This window comes from Drosophila erecta, unplaced genomic scaffold, assembly GCF_003286155.1.
Source record: "Drosophila erecta strain 14021-0224.00,06,07 unplaced genomic scaffold, DereRS2 tig00000000-arrow-pilon, whole genome shotgun sequence".
NCBI lineage: Eukaryota > Metazoa > Arthropoda > Insecta > Diptera > Drosophilidae > Drosophila > Drosophila erecta.
Window position 1 is genome coordinate 12,201,276 of NW_020825194.1, and position 19,571 is coordinate 12,220,846.

General features: G+C 40.8%; 1 long non-coding RNA gene across 2 annotated transcripts; it reads right to left on the reverse strand.

Annotated features, from left to right (window-relative positions):
- Positions 1-30: 30 nt before the first annotated feature.
- Positions 31-18,890, reverse strand: LOC113564251. 2 transcript variants are annotated; one of them, XR_003407856.1, is made up of 3 exons: positions 18,549-18,890; positions 8,377-9,010; positions 31-70 (listed from the first exon to the last, which is right to left on the reverse strand). It is a non-coding gene; the product is annotated as an uncharacterized LOC113564251 (long non-coding RNA). The 2 variants fall into 2 exon arrangements; XR_003407855.1 differs by having other exon boundaries at positions 18,472-18,890.
- Between the last annotated feature and the right edge of the window lie 681 nt (positions 18,891-19,571).

Consider the following 19,571-nt stretch of genomic DNA (forward strand, 5'->3'; position numbering starts at 1 on the left):
GTTGTAGTTGTTGTTGTTGTAGTTGTGGTGGTAGTGGTGGTGGTGATGATGGGGATACAAAATCAAAAATCTGAAAAAAGTTTGGTATGATTGAACATATTCGAATTCGTAGCTGGCGTCTCTTATTTTCTTTCGTTTCGTTTCATTTAATTTTTTTTTGTTGGTTTTCTTTTCATTTTTGCGGGGTGACATAAAAACGTGAAGAGGAACCAAAGAGCAAACAAATGTCAAAATTTATGCATAAAAATGTGCGCATAAAACGAAGTGAAATCAAAAAATCGAACACATGCAAAAACATACTCAAAATAAGGCGACACATTGGCACACTCGCATCGGGGAAATCGCACATGGATGTACATACAACATATACGATGCAAAACACAATCAAAAGTATGAGATAAATCGACATCGGTTGGTAAAAAACTTCTCGTGAATGAAATTGGGAATTTTCGGGGGGTCGGTGAGCGAAAATGGCGGTTAGTCTTAATTGTTGACTGAGCGATGGAATGATTGACTGACTGACTGACTTACTGATTGACTGAGCCATTTGCTAATCGGTCAAGAGGGATTACCTTGTCGGCAGGATTAGCAAACAAAACATGGCATTGAAAATATGTTTAGGATGAGAATTTTTTGTGATTTTTTCCTCACTTATATATATCATGGGCATTTATATGTTACTTTCTTTTTGTTAAGAAAGTGCTTAAATATATGTTTCAATAAAGCTTTTATGTCGCCAAGTTTTATGTTACATTACTTGAACATTTTCCTCGAATAACGCCTTAAGGCGGAATATGTCCATCCCCGAGTTGCAGCATTGAAAATTTCAATTATTCTATGCACTCGCTTCTTTTGCATTTCTGGCGAATTTTCATCTATCGATACCGCAGTACGCTTTTCCTCCATTTTTCGTTTTTCATTTTCACCGATGCCGATACCGATGTCATTGTAGTTGTAGTTGTAGTTGTCGTTGTCAGTTTCTTGCTGCCGTCTCATGAAATTTTATTTTGGTACACAATAGTCTTTGTCTGTCAGCGTGCATGCTTATTTTCGTTTTTAGTTATTTAATTACAATCTTCTATAGTTTTATTTTTAATTTAATTCATGTTTGGCTTGCGTCCCACCCGTTTCGGCAACGCTTGGCAAAACATGCGCCACAAATGCCACAAAAAGCTGTGCAAAAAGATTGGCAAAGATGACAAATCTTTATTGGGCATTGTACATCACACGAATACCCTGCGTGAATAGCAATTATGGCTAAGCTATGTTGCCCTTAAGATGCTACCCCTGCTCAAAGATAAATAGATACACATCTTACGCATGCTGCCCATTAAATACAGCTAATGTCTATAGCTTAATGATATTTAAGAGCCGAAATAACCTGAAAGGGCAAGGTTCCAGTTCGGATTCCAAGTGAGTGACGAAACCCACTCATTCGAGGCACTAAGTAGAGCATTCCGAAAACGATTGCGAAATCAGAAAACGAAACAGACGAAAGCAGACAGAGACAGAGGCAGAGACACACGAGCGACGTCCAAAGGCGCAGTTGGCCAAGGGAACTTTTCGGCTCGTAGGTGCCCAAAATCGAAGGGGACAGCGGAGTGGGGTGGGGGCGCCACACGCTCTTACACATGTTGTTGGGCATCAGACGCACATTGCATCGCTTTGGCTCCGTACAGTGCGCGACATGACGGGGGGCAGAGCAGGACGCTTGGGGTGCCGGGATTGTACTCAAAACGCAACAGGCAGGGGATGCCAAATGCATCGGATGCCTCTTGCGCCTGCAACTGCATTTGGATTTGGCCTGGCTTTTGGATATTTGCAGGCAGCTCGCATTGCACTTCCTAAGCAACTTCGACAGCCGCTGCACTGAGCCAAAATGGTGCCTCATTATGCATGCCACGCCTTAAGTATGCAACAGTATGGCGTTAGTTGAAGAATGCAAGGCTTTGGCGGAACAACATCAACTGATACGTATTGTATATATTAGTACCTTAATGCCTCAATTTAATATGTTAATATTTTGCTTAGTGTGCGGCCCATGCAATGGCCAAGTATATGCGCGAGTATCTGCGTCTTGTTGATTTTAATTAAAAGTATGCATGCACATTGCCTCTGCACAGTGGTACTGTGCTACTGGCACAGTGGGTCGCTCTGGCGCTGCACTGCGTGTATCGTAAGCGTGCGGAATGTTGTCGAGCGCGACGTCGATTTGTTTCGGAAAATCGTTGGCAGGGCGCCCACTAAAACAACACGCTAATGAAGAAGACCGTGGCGCGGTACAACAACAACAACAACAAGAACAAGAACGACACCAACACCAACCGCCGGCACAAAAGGCGATAAAAAAGACCACAATAAACAGGGTTCAGAGGAAAAATCAACAACACGTTGGCCCCCGAATTCCATGGAAAGCCCTCTATAATTTTCTAATATTTTGATCGCGAATTTGTATAGTTTTATAGTGTTTATGTGCTTGCCTCAATTTCAAATTCAATAAACTTGTTTATTCCGCGTATGTTCACACTCCGATTACCGATAACAAGAAGCGGCAAACATAGATATAACGCAAACGCCCCGCTGGCCATGTCAACACAGCAGCCGGCCGCATCATCCAAACAAGAAATGCTCATAAAAATAATATTAATAACTATGCGCAAAATTAGACGGCAAACATATAAGCATTTGCGTTTTCAATGTTAGGCCAGAGCCTAAAAATAATCGTGTGTAAAATGCCAAAGACAGATCGAAAGCGGCAGGCCTGTGCCAAGGTGAGTGGAGACTGTGTATTATTGGATAATGCGGATGGAGCGTGGTGGATATATCATATCAAAATCCAATTAAAATCATTCGCGCCCACCGAAAATAAACAGATTTCAGTGGGTGGCAGGGACTCGAGCACACTTATTTTCGCTGTTATCGCGCATCCGCATCAACATCCATATATACGGGTATATGGGTGTCTATAGGTATATCATCCAATGGTATATTAGCCAATGTATACATACTTTAATGTTGCTGTTTTGTTTGCGTATAAGCTCATTTCTGGCTGTTTGATTTGCCGCTTAATAAGCAGCCTCGGTGGACAATTCCCTCCCATTTTCCCCAAAACTCGGTGATTTTCTTTTTTTTTCAAATTTAGTGCCAATTAAACAGCTGCGCGCTAATTGCCACACGTGCACGGGGTCAGGAAGCGAGGGGGGTGGGCAGAATTCGATGCCTTGATTTACATTTCTATTTAATTATCGAACACTTTGCCTAATGAGAACGCGCCACCCATAAACATTCGCCCACATTCCCCTTGGAGTGGCGTTTATTTATAATTTTATTGCACATTATGCTTAAATGGCTTTTGAGAGTTGCATTTTCTTTTATTTTCCCCTTTGAATTGGGTTAATAGTGAGCACAGAGTGTGTGGAGTCTTCCATTATTTCTCCTTGGTTTAATGGTGCGGAATAAAAACTTGTAGGTTCCCCAACTTCTCTCTTCACATCTCAGGGCATATTTTGTTTAAATTGAGCTCTTGATAAACCAAATTTAACACAACTTTTTAGTGCTACATCCCTTTATTAAGAAACATTCTAGTGCATTGTGTTAGTTTATTGTAGAAACAAGTTTGATGGATTGCAGTTTTGTTAGCTTTCAGTAGTCTAGGCAACTAGACTATATCCGCTTGTATACCACATTCGTTTTAAAGTAGAATTTCATAAGCACAAAGCCCTTGAGATGCCTCTGGTTTCCTATTTTCGATCTTCAACGAAGGAAAATATTCGTTGACACTACTAATATTAGAAGTCCTCACACATACTGCATGTGAGTTGGGTAGGCATTAAATTAATCACATTTTGATGACATATCATTTGAGGAATTTTCACGGATACTGGCGATAGTATCCGAGAGATGCACACAGACAGTGGCCGTATTTGATTTGCTATATAAATAACATTAGATGGCTGGCACAGTAAGTGAGCATTAATTTAATGCAGAAAGTCGACGGTTTTGGGGCGGACAGTACAACAAAATGCCTCAAAATAAAGTCAGAATCGCGAAATATTCAAATTCCTTGTGAGTTGGTGAGTGTAATCAAATTAGTCACACGGCCAGTGCCAACAATGGGATACACAGATACAGATATGGATACAGATATCTACATCCGAAGGCACCAAAAGCTGACTAATGCTGGCGATTAATCTGGGGGCTGTAGGGGCATAGAGGATGTGGCTGTGGGACAAAGCTACTTAAAGATGACAATCGCCATGATCTCGACGGTGACTGAAAGGCAACATAAAGCGCACAGAACGCCAGGCATAAATCACAACGTCTCCGTGGACAAGTGTGTGCATGTTGGGCAAATAAAATATGTTAATTAAATAAAGATGCGCACACCCATTGGCAGTCCCATCCACATCCCCATCTCCATCCCCATCCACATTCACATCCATGGGAAAGTGCAGACGCAGACGCGAAAACTGTGACGCCGGCCAGCCAAGCGAAATCTTGGCCACAGCATCTTGGACACGCCTATTGAGAGACGGACGGCCAAGACGGCCAAGACGGCGGCGACAATGCTGCACTTTTGGCAGAAAAGAAACAGAAAAAAAGCAACAAATGTAAAAAGCAAAAGCCAAATACTAAAACTACAACCAAAACCCAGCCCAAGCAGACCAACGCGAAAGGCGACCAAGGAATCGCATGCATTATTCACGGCGAGAAATGTCGAAATAAAACGCCAAGTTTTGCAATACGAAGCATTACATGTGCTCATCATTAGAGGATACCAAAACATGAGCATACCATAAGTGCACTGAGGGAATAATTGCAGTCTGCCATTGGGAATTTGAGCAATAAATTCCTTTAAGTGGAATTTGTAAGGAAAATCAGCAGATTCCAAAATAGGCTCACAGTTTTGGAAACCTTAGAGCTTCTACCTCAAGGTAAAGAACATTGACATTAACAACTGACTAAAAGGTGAAGTTTTGAAAGGACTGATCTGTAGATAGATAGTTTATTCATGTTCCTTGGACTCGCACTTGCTGCAAAATCCAAGATGCCATGCTCGCACCTGTTCTGCTTGGAATTTGTCTCCTTGGAAGTGGCATTAGGTAATGGGGCATCTGTTTGTCGCTGTGCACCCATGCATTTCCCCAAAAGACAGGGACATATACGTACTTTGGCACAATCGTCCACGTTTCATCTATTGTTCAGCGGCTGCCTGCGAGCGATTCTGCTGCGGTTTGTTGCTGTTGTACATAGGTTCCACTTCAAAAAACATAAAATACGCGGCAGATGTATTTTTAGCGTCCGCTCATTTGATTTACGATTTCATTAAATCAGCTAATGGACATACCTCTCGCTCCCATACGAGAGCCAGATTATGCGGCGAAACCTGTGCGATCATCTCATCTCTCATCCTTTTGCCTTTCGGCGCGCAACACGCATACGCCGTGTAGGCAGCCGCCACTTCTGGTACTGCAGCGCTCTATCGCGGCGATATTTATGAATGTATGATTGTCTGAATGTCTGAATGCGTATTGGGCCAACGACCACCTGTCGTTGTCAGTAGGAAGGCGACACAAAAGCAGCCGCTGCCTGTGTCCCTGTCGGATTTGATGTGTCTGCCTGTATCTGTATCTTTTTCCGCCAGACGCCTTCCAATTATGCCCAAGACAATGTTGTAGCCCATTTAGCCCTTAAAGCACTGCATAAATAGCAAACGAAGAAACAGCATACTGCGAATTTCGCAACGAAATCGAGTGCAATTTAATCGCAATTTAGGCAGCGAATTCAATCAGTTTGAGCTATGCGATATTATGCCACAACTGAATATTCAAGGCCCTTGCACACAGAATAGGTATGCATTTTGCATCGGATTATAATTAATGAATTTGTGGTCGCATTCAAATGCGAGGCATAAATTTGCTGTGCTGCAAATCGGATTACAGATGTGCTCGGCCATTCAGAGCATAGAGACGAAATCAACGTTTGGTATCTAAATGGTTGTGCTGCTGCCTCTATTCAAATGCCTGATAAATATTCCACAAATTTCGTGTTTTATATTCACACATATTTTACGGCTGCAAACTGAAGGGATTTGTCACTCTCCTCTTACTGGGAATTTATTCAAATTATTTTTTATGAACCCGCCCAGGCACAAGCACTCGCACTCGCAGTCGCACTCGCATCCGTATCCGAATCCCAAAACGAATCCGAATCCGAATCCGAGTTGATGTTTGAGGCACACGTGCCGCAGTTGACGAAAATAAATTCCTGGCTAGGCAACTAGAAATTAATAGTTCATCATGCAGAGGCAAATGCTGACAGATAAATGACGCGACGACCATCAAATGTCGAGATGCCAGACGCAAAGGCGAAATACTACAGAGCCGAACCAAAATACTATAGATTTTCCAAAAAGGCGCTGCTGCCCATTGACATTCCACATGCGACTAAGCACATTTAGCATGTTCTGCGACAAAAATTCAAGCCGGATTCTTTGTTTATTTGTTTGTTTGTTTGTTCCGCTTTTGTGTGTCTCGCAGGCGACATGAATAATTACATTTCTAGCATAACTTGACTTTCACTTTATCAGCAATAGATCAACACCGCGTCCTCCATAAGTCATCTGCGGGGATCGTTCCGTTCACTTTCTTTCCCCTTTTTTTTTTGTATTCCATTTTCCCTTGACGCAATGAGGCAAGTATTACCGCATACGCCACATACTCGTATGTATATTAAATAAGAGTCATTCGCGTAAAAGCAAATAGAAGTATAATAAATAAAAAAGAAATTCCTATACCTATTCCACGGTGACGTCAATTGTCTATTATTTCGCTTTAGTCATAAATTTGACTGGCGGCCACTGGTCACTGAAGGGAATCGCCGTCACCAGACGGAACGCGGAAATGCTGCTAAAACACAACGCATTACAATAATAAGTTAGCTAAAATTAACCGAAACGGGATATTAAAATTATACAAAATATTTCTTTACAACTAATTAAGTTTACAACGACGGACGTCAATAAACCTAAAGAATTCCAAAATAATGTAAGCAACTTAAAATCTATTTGTACTTCAAGTAGAAACCTAAATAATTACAAGGGTATTGAAATGGAGGTACTTCTATTGCTAATAAGAATAGGTATTTCCGCAAAAACGACAGTGTAGCTGCTCTGTTAATATAAATAATAAGTACTTGTCACTTAAGTGCATACTAAATATGGTACTGAAAATGATTTTTATTCCTTTTACATGCAATACTTCTACGTGTTCTTTCAAATTGTCTAATTACATGGTTTAATTTTGGTTGGTATGAAAGGTTTAATTCTTTGGTGAATTATTTAAAGATATGTATATTCCCAGACCCTGCATTAATGAACTCGAACTTTTTCTGACAAAGTTAATTTTCGGACTGCTTATTGAAAACAAATTCGATGAAAATGGGGTTTCCACGAATTTCCGCTGAAATTGAAGCCGCATGAGAAGTACAAAAATTTCCATTAGGTGGAAACACAAATTGCTTGCATGACGATGCCAACGTCATTGAACTTTGGACACCAAAAAGTGGTCGCTGTTGTTTTTGATGCTGTGAATGGTTTCGCTGTCGATGGTGATGGTGATGCTTATGTTTTTGTTAGTATTGCTATTATTATTATTATGTACTTTACTGTTTTTGTTGTGGGTGCAGAGTACACCGCGTTTTGCTTTGTCGGCAGCACGTTTCCGCCGCGTGAATTTTGTCGCAAAACTCGGTGCCAATACCGCTTTTGTGTGGGTGTGCGTGTGCGTGTGTTTTTGTGTGTTGTGTCAGCACATATTTTAGATGCTTGTTAATGCCAGCCATAAATAAATTGGAACATTTATCACGGAAGGGAAGTCATCATCATCATTACTGCGAGTATAACGATCGTTATGTAGCACAATATTGGGCGCAGTGTAGGGCTTGTCGAACTGATTAATTTATTAATTTTAATCCCCGAAATGTAATCATTGCTTCAAGAGATCTCTGCCTAAAGCACTAAATAGTTCAGCCAACGTGACGTTTTGTATTGATAACTTTTATATTAGAACACCCACAGGCTTTCTATGAAAAATGCTGAATAACAGAGCAAGTCTGTGCGAACTACTTGTAACCATTGAGATTTAAATAGAAATTTGAAATTATAAACAATTTTGCATTATTGATTATTTCTTATAATTGTACGAGTATATACGGTTTTGTTAGTCATTTGGTTAGTACTCAAAGAAACGGAAACACCAATCAAATCAATATAAATTCCAAATCAAACTTGAGCAAGGTGTAAATAGGAAGTAAGAGAGGGGCACGAAAGAGTAGAGTTCCACTGGGGAATTGGTTTTTAGCAGCTTTTTGGCTTACCGATCGATCAGGGGCTGCATTTGCGTTTTGCGCCGCGTCCCACGGTGCGTATGATGAATGTTGATTGTCGTCGTCGTCGTCGTCGTCGTCGTCGTCTTCGCCTTTCTTCGATGTCGGCCCCTCAAAACTGGCTCGCTAATCTGCGGCTATGGCTTTTCTCTACATACGTGAGCGGTTCACACATGTGTGGGTGTGCGTGTGAGAGTGGGTATATGTATAAGGGTATCTGTATCTGATGCTGTGCACATAGATGCTGCTCACTGACTGTGACATTGAATCGCTATTCCATTGCCGCTGATTGTAGTAGTTGCGTTCGTTTTCTTTTTACGTTTCCGTATTTTTTTTACTTTTTACTTTTAACTTTTCTCTTTTATTTCACACGCACGGTCACAAAAGGTGGGCCAGAGGCAAGTGGGCGGCCATTCTTGCGCCCAGGTCTCACATACTCGTACTTTCCTTCGTTATGTACACTCACACACAAGTCACGCCTTGTTCAGCTATTCTACCAGCGATTTGTTAGTCCTTTTCAAGGTTTATAACTTTAAAAAGTCGTAGTTTACTTTAGTTTAGGGTTGATTCTTTGTAAAGAGGACGGCTTGACACACTTTTTTTGCGATTACATCTAAGCATCTTACTGTGGAAGTAAAACTGAAATTAGTCACGCTTAATGGATATTTGTGGTGTATCTAGAATTTCTTCTTTGGCCATTACAGTCGCTCTAAATCTAATTGGCTTTATTTTGGGATTTCGGCATTTCTGTGCTGCACTTGTTCACTCCAAATTTGGCTTTATGTAATTGCTACGCTTCATTAAACAGTTTATGAATTTGTTTTTTTCCCCTCCTCGCACATTGCGGAGTTTCGACTTCAGTGCATTCTTCGTTATTACAATATAAAACACATTTTAATACTTGGCCAACAACTTTGGCCATCTGCAATAACAAGACCGAAGAAGCGAAACAGAAAATAGTAATAAAAAAAGGAGGCAGAAACGCTTGCTTCGGGCTTCGGGCTTCTCGCTTAGAACAAAGCTAGGAAAAAAAAGCTTTTAAGAACTGTGGGCCGTTCCTGGGAAATTACTTAAGTTTTCAATGCGTTTTACTCAATTTGACTTTGGGTCGTTGCCGACTTGCCTTCCATCTAAGGATCCACAACATCCCCACCCCTTACCGCTCGACTGTTGTCAGAATTGGCGCATTAAGCGCAAAAAGTAAAGCGAAAAACAGCAACCAAAAAAGGGAAGCAGGAAGGGAGAGGGGGCGGACTGAACGCTGAACGCTGAAGGCTGAACGAAAACCCAACCGCTCAACCGCCCAGAAGCGCCCTAAAGTGGGCTCCCTGCTAACCGAGTTTTGCAGCCTTATCGCTCCGAAAGCGTATTAAATAATACGTTTAACAGCGGCGTCGGCAGGGGATTTTCCAGAGGGATGTCAACCCTCCAGGGTTGCTTTAAGCAATTATACAAATGCTTTCAGATTTTACAAAATATATTATACTAAAAGTGCCTTAACTGTAAGGCTACCACATTTGAAATTGATAGGAGCAACTGATGTTTCATTCTGTTATATAAAAAGAATGTGCTGTCAAAAAAGTGTTGCCTACTTTTAAGCATCAATAGGATTATCGTGTAATGCTTCAAGGACCTACACCAAATATAGTCTTAGGTGAATGGAAAGCGTTTAAGCTTAAAAAATTATATTTGAAGTTTTTAGTTTAAGTGTTTATATGTGTAGCAACGATTTTTCGGATTAAAATGGTAAATAAAGGCAAATCCCTTTGCTGCGCCTCTGTTTGTATGTATTAGGGAAGGCGGAGCACATAAAGAGAAGTCAAAATAAATCGATAAATTCTATATAGATACACAGCATCAGCAGGATAACAACAACAAGCACAAGGCTGGGCAATAAACAGCCTACCAACAACAGTAGCAACAACAACACCAACAGCAGCCAGAACAGAACAGGCAAAATGTTTTTCGTTTGCCTCCTTGAATTGTCCTTTCAACGAACGCCCCTCGAACCACCCGCACCACCCACCGCACACATCCACATCCAGCTTCTCATTCAGAGAACCGAGTGCGAGTGCAAATCGGAATACGAATACGAATACGAATGCCGAGTCCTATTCGCTAGTGTGTGTGTGAGTGTGTGTTGGTGTATGTGTGAGCAGGGGAGAGTGTGTGCGTTTATTCGCACGCCAGAATGTCTGCCATTTCGCATTGGTTTGCATGTGTATGTGTGCTGCTGCGTCCGTGTATCTGTGTCTGTTGTTCTGTACTCCACATCTCTGTTTTCACATCTCGCTTCGTTTACTTTGCGCGTAAGCAGGTACACAGATACACACACAGACACAGACACAGACACACACACAGGGAAACACGCAGAGGCACCCACAATTCGCTGGGAAAAATCAATTAAAATTTAACGCACGTTCCCAGGACATCTCCTCATAAAAATACATCTTCCATTTCGAGCGGCAATCGGTGGCACCTAGCAGGCAATTTAATTTGTCTAATTTGAATTTTAATTAAAAACTTTTACGGGTTCAATAACTTGCAAAGCAAGCTAAGAAAATAAAAAAAGTAAAGCTGAGTAAACAGCGGCATTTCAATGGCTTAAATGAAATTCAGACTCATTTCCATGTAACAGCTGTCTGTCAGCGAAGGAAAATGGGAAAAGTCCTTTTCCAGTAGGCGGTGTCTAAAATTGTTATTCACTTTGTTTGCCACATTAAGTTCAACTTTTCTGTGTATGGGCGGGTATTTTGAGTGTGACTTTTTAATTGCTTTAAATTCCAATGAAACTGAACCAGGTGGAAAAGTTTTGTTGGCCCGGCTTACAGAGACTTAAAGGATCTATTGAATAAATTTTGGCAGCAGTCGGAAGAATTTTTTGGCTTCACTTCCTCATTCCGCGTTTGTTTATTCGAGATTAGAGGCAAAAATAAGGCAGTGAATTTTCCGTAATGTAAACACACAAATTCTTCATACATTTCAAGAATCACAATTCTCGCAAGCGACAGGCACTTTCAATCTCTCAATTGATGGCCTCCAATTACACACGCGATATGCACGATATAAATATACATATATATATAAACGTATATAAACGTATATATATACAGATATAGAAGATATACCTTTGGCTGCGCTTTTCCCATTTGGCTTTTACAGCGCCGAACAATGTAAATAAACAACGTGCAATTTTCGTATGACTCTGCCAATATTTAAATTTTCATGTTTTACTTTGAGGCAATAACATCTATAATACGAGGACTGCCCCAAAAAGCGGAACGCCCCCTAAAACCACCCACATACCCACCCAGCATTTTTACTCCTGATTTCTGGATTAAAAATGATCAGTGTTTTGTTCACAGCAGATAAAATATTGGTCTGATTGTGGAATGTCATACCTTGTTGAATTCGGTATAAAATTTGCCATCGAATTGCATTAAAGGTTTGAAATGTTGATTTTTGGCCATTTTCGCAAAAAATTATCTTACAAAAATGCGATTATGATCGCCTGGTAATTCAAACCGAAAAATCTACAATTTTCTAAAAAAAATTAACATTTTCCTAGCAAAAATGCGAGATTTTTCGGTTCTAATTACCAGGCGAACAGGAATTCCAGAAGGTGACCAACGATCGCTTGGTTTTCGGTAGCAACCTGCTGCTGATTATGATCGCCTGGTAATTCAATCCGAAAAATCTACAATTTGCCAAAAAAAATTATCATTTTGCAGGCAAAATTGTGAGATTTTTCGGTTTGAATTACCAGGCGAACAGGAATTCCAGAAGGTGACCAACGATCGTTTCGTTTTCGGTAGCAACCTGCTGCTGATTATGATCGCCTGGTAATTAAATCCGAAAAATCTACAATTTGCCATAAAAATTTACATTTTGCAGGCAAAATTGTGAGATTTTTCGATTTAAATTACCAGGCGAACAGGAATTCCAGAAGGTGACCAACGACCGTTTGGTTTTCGGTAGCAACCTGCTGCTGATTATGATTGCCTGGTAATTCAATTCGAAAAATCTACAATTTACCATAAATATTTACATTTTGTGGGCATGTATGTATGTATGTATGTATGTGTACGTATGTATGTATGTATGTATGTATGTATGTATGCATGTATGTATGTATGTATGTATGTATGTAACTATGTATGTATGTAACTATGTATGTATGTATGTATGTATGTATGGACATACATATGTGTGTTTGGTCATAATCAGCATCAGGTTGCAACCGAAAACCAAACGATTGTTGGCCACCTTCTGGAATTCCTGTTCGCCTGGTAATTTAAATCGAAAAATCTCACAATTTTGCCTGCAAAATGTAAATTTTTATGGCAAATTGTAGATTTTTCGGATTGAATTACCAGGCGATCATAATCAGCAGCAGGTTGCTACCGAAAACCAAACGATCGTTGGTCACCTACTGGAATTCCTGTTCGCCTGGTAATTCAAGCCGAAAAATCTCACAATTTTGCCTGCAAAATGTAAATAAATATTTATGGCAAATTGTAGATTTTTCGGATTAAATTACCAGGCGATCATAATCAGCAGCAGGTTGCTACCGAAAACCAAACGATCGTTGGTCACCTTCTGGAATTCCTGTTCGCCTGGTAATTTAAATCGAAAAATCTCACAATTTTGCCTGCAAAATGTAAATTTTTATGGCAAATTGTAGATTTTTCGGATTTAATTACCAGGCGATCATAATCAGCAGCAGGTTGCTACCGAAAACGAAACGATCGTTGGTCACCTTCTGGAATTCCTGTTCGCCTGGTAATTCAAACCGAAAAATCTCACAATTTTGCCTGCAAAATGATAATTTTTTTGGCAAATTGTAGATTTTTCGGATTGAATTACCAGGCGATCATAATCAGCAGCAGGTTGCTACCGAAAACCAAACGATCGTTGGTCACCTACTGGAATTCCTGTTCGCCTGGTAATTCAAGCCGAAAAATCTCACAATTTTGCCTGCAAAATGTAAATAAATATTTATGGCAAATTGTAGATTTTTCGGATTAAATTACCAGGCGATCATAATCAGCAGCAGGTTGCTACCGAAAACCAAACGATCGTTGGTCACCTTCTGGAATTCCTGTTCGCCTGGTAATTTAAATCGAAAAATCTCACAATTTTGCCTGCAAAATGTAAATTTTTATGGCAAATTGTAGATTTTTCGGATTAAATTACCAGGCGATCATAATCAGCAGCAGGTTGCTACCGAAAACCAAACGTTCGTTGGTCACCTTCTGGAATTCCTGGTCGCCTGGTAATTCAAACCGAAAAATCTCACAATTTTGCCTACAAAAATTTAAGATTTATCGGTTTGAATTACCAGGCGATCATAATCAGCAGCATGTTGCTACCGAAAACCAAACGATCGTGGTCACCTTCTGGAATTCTTGTTCGCCTGGTAATTTAAACCGAAAAATCTTTCAATTTTGCCTGCAAAATGTAAATATTTATGGCAAATTGTAGATTTTTCGGATTAAATTACCAGGCGATCATAGTCAGCAGCAGGTTGCTACCGAAAACCAAACGTTCGTTCGTCACCTTCTAGAATTCCTGGTCGCCTGGTAATTTAAACCGAAAAATCTTTCAATTTTGCCTGCAAAATGTTATTTTTTTTGCCAAATTGTAGATTTTTCGGATTTAATTACCAGGCGATCATAATCAGCAGCAGGTTGCTACCGAAAACGAAACGATCGTTGGTCACCTTCTGGAATTCCTGTTCGCCTGGTAATTCAAACCGAAAAATCTCACAATTTTGCCTGCAAAATGATAATTTTTTTGGCAAATTGTAGATTTTTCGGATTGAATTACCAGGCGATCATAATCAGCAGCAGGTTGCTACCGAAAACCAAGCGATCGTTGGTCACCTTCTGGAATTCCTGTTCGCCTGGTAATTAGAACCGAAAAATCTCACATTTTTGCTTGGAAAATGTTAATTTTTTTAGCAAATTGTAGATTTTTCGGTTTGAATTACCAGGCGATCATAATCGCATTTTTGTAAGATAATTTTTTGCGAAAATGGCCAAAAATCAACATTTCAAACCTTTAATGCAATTCGATGGCAAATTTTATACCGAATTCAACAAGGTATGACATTCCACAATCAGACCAATATTTTATCTGCTGTGAACAAAAATCTGATAATTTTTAATCAAGAAATCAGGATTGCATTGAATGCAATTCGATGGCAAATTTTATATCATATATATTATTTTATTATTATATTACTAATATTTCTAATAAATTTCATTGTTAAAAATCAAACTCATAATTATATGTCTCCTAAGCGAAACCTGGCTAACACAAAATTCTAGATTTTTAATTCCGAACTACACAGTGTATAGAAATGATCGTACTTCCTCCAGGGGTGGAGGAGTAGCAATTTGAATTAAGAATGGTATTCTACACGAACAAGTCCAAAACATAAATACCCATTTATTTGAAAATATAGGTATTAATATTCATTTAAGCTCTAGGCAAAGTCTTAACATTTTTTCTGCCTATTTTCCTGGTCAACGGGCCCACTGTGTTTCACTGCCATAAGCACACACACACTCACACACATTCGCATTGCATGTTCGTTCGCCTGATTCGTTTTCAATCTTTGTAGGATGTTGTAAAATATTTTAACGACAGCAATTTCGCCGCTCGCGGATGATATTAAATTTGCCATTGCCCGTTAAATGTATGAGAATTGGAATAGCAATCCTATTTATTTTCCCGCTCATACATTTTATGCGATATATTTCTTGCCCGCCCATCGCTTTTTATGGCACTTTAATTTGATGCGTTATTGATTAATAAATGCAAATCAATCAGGACGAGCAACCACTTGACCGTAATTCCCGAATCGGACTAAAACTGTACTGCACTGCACCTGCAAGGGCTCCATTTTGCATCTGGTCGTTGTCATGACGATTCCCGGGAGCCAATTCGATTTTCCCAGCATGCATATCTCCATTCTATAATTAAACTGAGCTGTCCATCCCCCACATTTGTGCATTGTGTGGTTTTCATTGCGAGACACGAAGAGCGCCGCTCAAGGGATAACAGATATCATCGGATTCAGTTGTGAAAATGTGCTCGCAAATGCACTTAGGCACACAATTACTTTTGAAATACTAAAATCTCCCTTTAACACATTCTGCTGAAGTTCTTTAGAAACTGCGATGGCATAAATCAGAACATTTCGCTCTTAGTATTATGGATTACCTTGTGAATACAACTTTATATCTCTATTACTTGCTTTTCAGTACAGTTTTGAGCAGATTACAATGAATCTTTTAATGACAATGCTGCAGCTTGTTGGGAAAGCTAAGTCTGTTCTGCCGTGGGCAGCCAAATGCGATGGCATTCAACTTTCGGTGGGTTTGTCGGGTTTGACGGCTAAATGCTGTTAAATGGGTGAAGGTCAGCGCTGCAGTGAGTGCCATTGCTGGATGGCCTCCGTCGGGCTCATCAGCGGTGTTGGAGGATCGGGCGGCGGGTTGGGCAGAAGGCCATTAACAATATGCTGCGGCCTCAAAATCAGCAAATGCAGCGAAGGTAAGCAAACATACACAAGTACACGAAAGATACATCCCACAGCCGAAAAGCACACATACGCCGTGTGGGCCGTGCGGCAAGCGAAACAACCCCCAGCCAAACAGTGGTCATGTTTACTCAAACTCACACAAAAATGCTTTCATAATTCCCCCCCCCCCCCCCCCCCCCCCCCCCACACACACACACACACATGCACAGAGAATACAAATACATGCATAAATCTTCAGCTGGCGCCATTTCACTCCTTTGGAAACTATAAAAGCCAGCCAGCGTCTGCTGGCAACCTTCGCCAGTAAGATCAATGTTTTGCTTGTTGTCGTTTGCTCTTCCATTCCGAGCAATCCCCAAAGACACCCCCCCCCCCCTTCTTTTCGACCCCATCCACCCAGCATCCCCTCCAATTACTCACACATTCAACGAGCACTCATTTAAACGAAGCACCCAACGCTTACAGCATAACGTCAAAGTTAACTCGCTGCTGGAGCGCGTGCTTTTTGGGGGCAAAGTGGGTGGCATGGGTGGTGGGTGGCGGGTTGTTTGTGGAGGCTGGAAGGGGTGCGGTGGCGCCAAAGAGAAAGCAGTCGTGCCGCACTGCTCTGGTCGTGCGTTCGTTTCATCCGCTCGTGTGTCCCGCATCGCGCATCCTTTGCCACTCAACAACAATGCTCGCTGATGATGTACTATGGAACGGAACTGGCATATCAGCGACGCAGACTGGGGAATTCCCAGCAGTAATCGAGGAAAAACTCACTTCCAGAACACATTGCAATGGATTAGGAATAATTGGAGTAAAAAGAGTGTTCCGCATAAAGCCAGCCTTCAATTAAAGGCAATATGGATAGATTGTTAGATATAACAATGTTTTATGACTTTGGAAAGAAACAGATAATTATAAGAAAGGCAATCATATAGAAAGATTAAAGCCTATTCGAAACGCACTGAAACGAGCCAGACGTTAAGAAAGCAACAGTAATAACTTGAATGCTGCATTAAATTAATCCCATAACTGGATTTGTCTCGAGCGAAAATAACTCTAGTTTAGTACACTATTTTTTAATTTAATAAAATGCAATTAGCTAACCAGCCGAGTGAGATCAAAAGCTTAAAATGGCAATCAGTGACAGGAAATCCATTCTCATTTGAAATGTACTTTGAAATGGTAAAACTCCTTGAAATCCTCTGTAAAACATGCACGCACACCACTGTAAGCAGACACACACACACTCGCACGAACATCTCATTATCGGTACATTGTAGTGGCATTGTAAGATACCGTTACATTCCATTTTACATTATAGTATTCCGAATGTTGTTACAGAATTGACACAGTGTGCAATCGTCCTTTGGCATCCGCCACCCCTCCCTCCCCTATCCGCCATTCCCCCTCATCTTTCGCTTCGATTCCTTTTCTCTTTGCTGCTTTTCCTCATTTCATTTTTATCCTGTGCGAGTGTGAGCGTGTGTGTGTGTGCGAAGCATTACGGTCGTACGCTCGTGTGTGTGTGTATGTGGGCTACTATGTTAAAAGTTTGTTTCCCATAAAGGACGGCCACACCCCCCGCCCTTTTGCTTATAACTGTGTGTGCGTGTGTGTGTGTGTGGGTGTGTCTTTTGGCAAAGTTTTTGGCTACTTTTATTTTTCGTTGTTATTTAATTTGTGCTTGTGTTGTTGTTGTCTCGTGTTTGACTTCTGAATTGCCATTGTTGTTGTTGCTATATCTGTAGTTGTCAACGCTGCTTGTGTTGTTGCTGTTGCTGGTGTGGTTGGTGTTATTATCATGCTAGAACTTCGCTGGTTGTTCGTGTTTTTTGATAACTTTCGTTTTAACTGTCAATGAAGGCAATTGAAAGTTGCCAGATTGTTGTGCGATGACAAAAAGCAGGAAATGCACGAATTTCCCCTTTAAAATTCCGTGTGGCTTCTGCAGCTTTAACTTGGCATTGCATTTGCAGGGGAAATTAACACAGAATCCACGAGCGAAACATTCGAAAGGACACACAGCAGGACATTCGTCAAGCGGGAAACTAAGTTGGCAGCCAGGGCAGCCAGCTGGGCGTCCAACTTTGTTAAAGGTATATACAAATGAAGATATATACATATATGCACACATATATACATATATATCCCTGCCAACCGACATTGTAGTTATGTATACGCAGGAGTCACATAATCCCGACGAACACAAAAACACACGAACACGATTTTTAGGGGCCCGAAACACAGTTAGCAATTTACTGTATTGTATTATGTATGAATTTTCCCGTGTGCCATTACATTTTTTATACTTCTGCCTGCTGATCCCACAAAACAAGAAGGAAACGAAACGAAAATCCCAACAGTCCTTGCATTTCATACAGTTATACACACGAATGCACAAGAATCCTACAACTTTGCAACTTTTGGTTACTGTCAACTATTTCAACAAAAAAAAATCAATGCCATTCACTTCTGGTTTTCCATTTTTTTCAGATTTTCACCAGCACTTATGTTTTTTGCCTTTCTTCACAGAACGTTGCTCGAACCTTTTGTTGTTTGAAAATTATTGAATTATCATTTATTATATGTATTTCTCTATATACACGCGTTTATTTATTTATACTTATGTATGCGCAATGAATTTGTTGAACGTTAAAAGTTTAGTTTTACTCGTTGTTGTTTTTGTTTGTTATTTTTTGGTATTTGGTTTTACTTTTCGCCATCTACTTTGTCTAGTTTATTTTATATATTTTTCGTGTTGTTGTAGTGTAGAAAAAATTAAAAACGCGCCGTTGGTATAAAAATGTTTTTCAGCTAATGCGATTTTAACGTTTTGCATGCGAACCAACAACTATTTTGGCCAAGTGCGCGCTGCCAAAGCAGAAGCTCTCGCTCAGCATCCCAAAAACCGATGGATGCCGATGGATGGATGCTTTCTGAGATACTCTGCGATACGCTCTCTCAGATACTCTTGCTCTCAGGCTTTCGCACTGCAAGATACATTAGACGGTGCGCGCAAGCGAGATGCAGATACAATCCAACGACTCCTGCTCATTGTTTTGATGCTGACGCTTGCGCCATCTCCACTCCGCCGGAATTGCCAGATTCATTCCGGCGGACGGACAGCCAGTCACAGCGGCACTTGGCGCGCATTTTTGAAATGATTTTCCCAGCATCTGCTTGAGCATCTTTGCTGGCGGGGTAATTAGCCCGCGTTTATGACTTAACTGGAAGCCCGAAATAGAAATCGGGCACAGCCTCAGCCACTGTAATCAGCGATCACGTGAAGAACTCGCGTGTTCCAAGCGTCAGGCGGATGCGGCAGGCCAGGCAGGCGGAACGAGCGGGACGTGCGGACGGGGTATCGGGCGGCCTGGCAGGCAGACAACGCCGGCGGTCGCTGATAACGAGTGCTCAAAACCGCCGCTCAAAAACTACAGTGTTCAAACAACATCTACAGTAGGCACTCGCTGGCATAGAGACCTGGATTTATGGTACACAACAAAGGAGGTAAGCCATCGTATATGGCTACCAATGTGTAGAGACATTAGGAAAACACGAAATCCAATAAAGAACTAATGATTATGCTTCATAGCTTAAGTCTGAGCAACAAAGTGAACGCGTATCTACACTATACTAGCTTTAA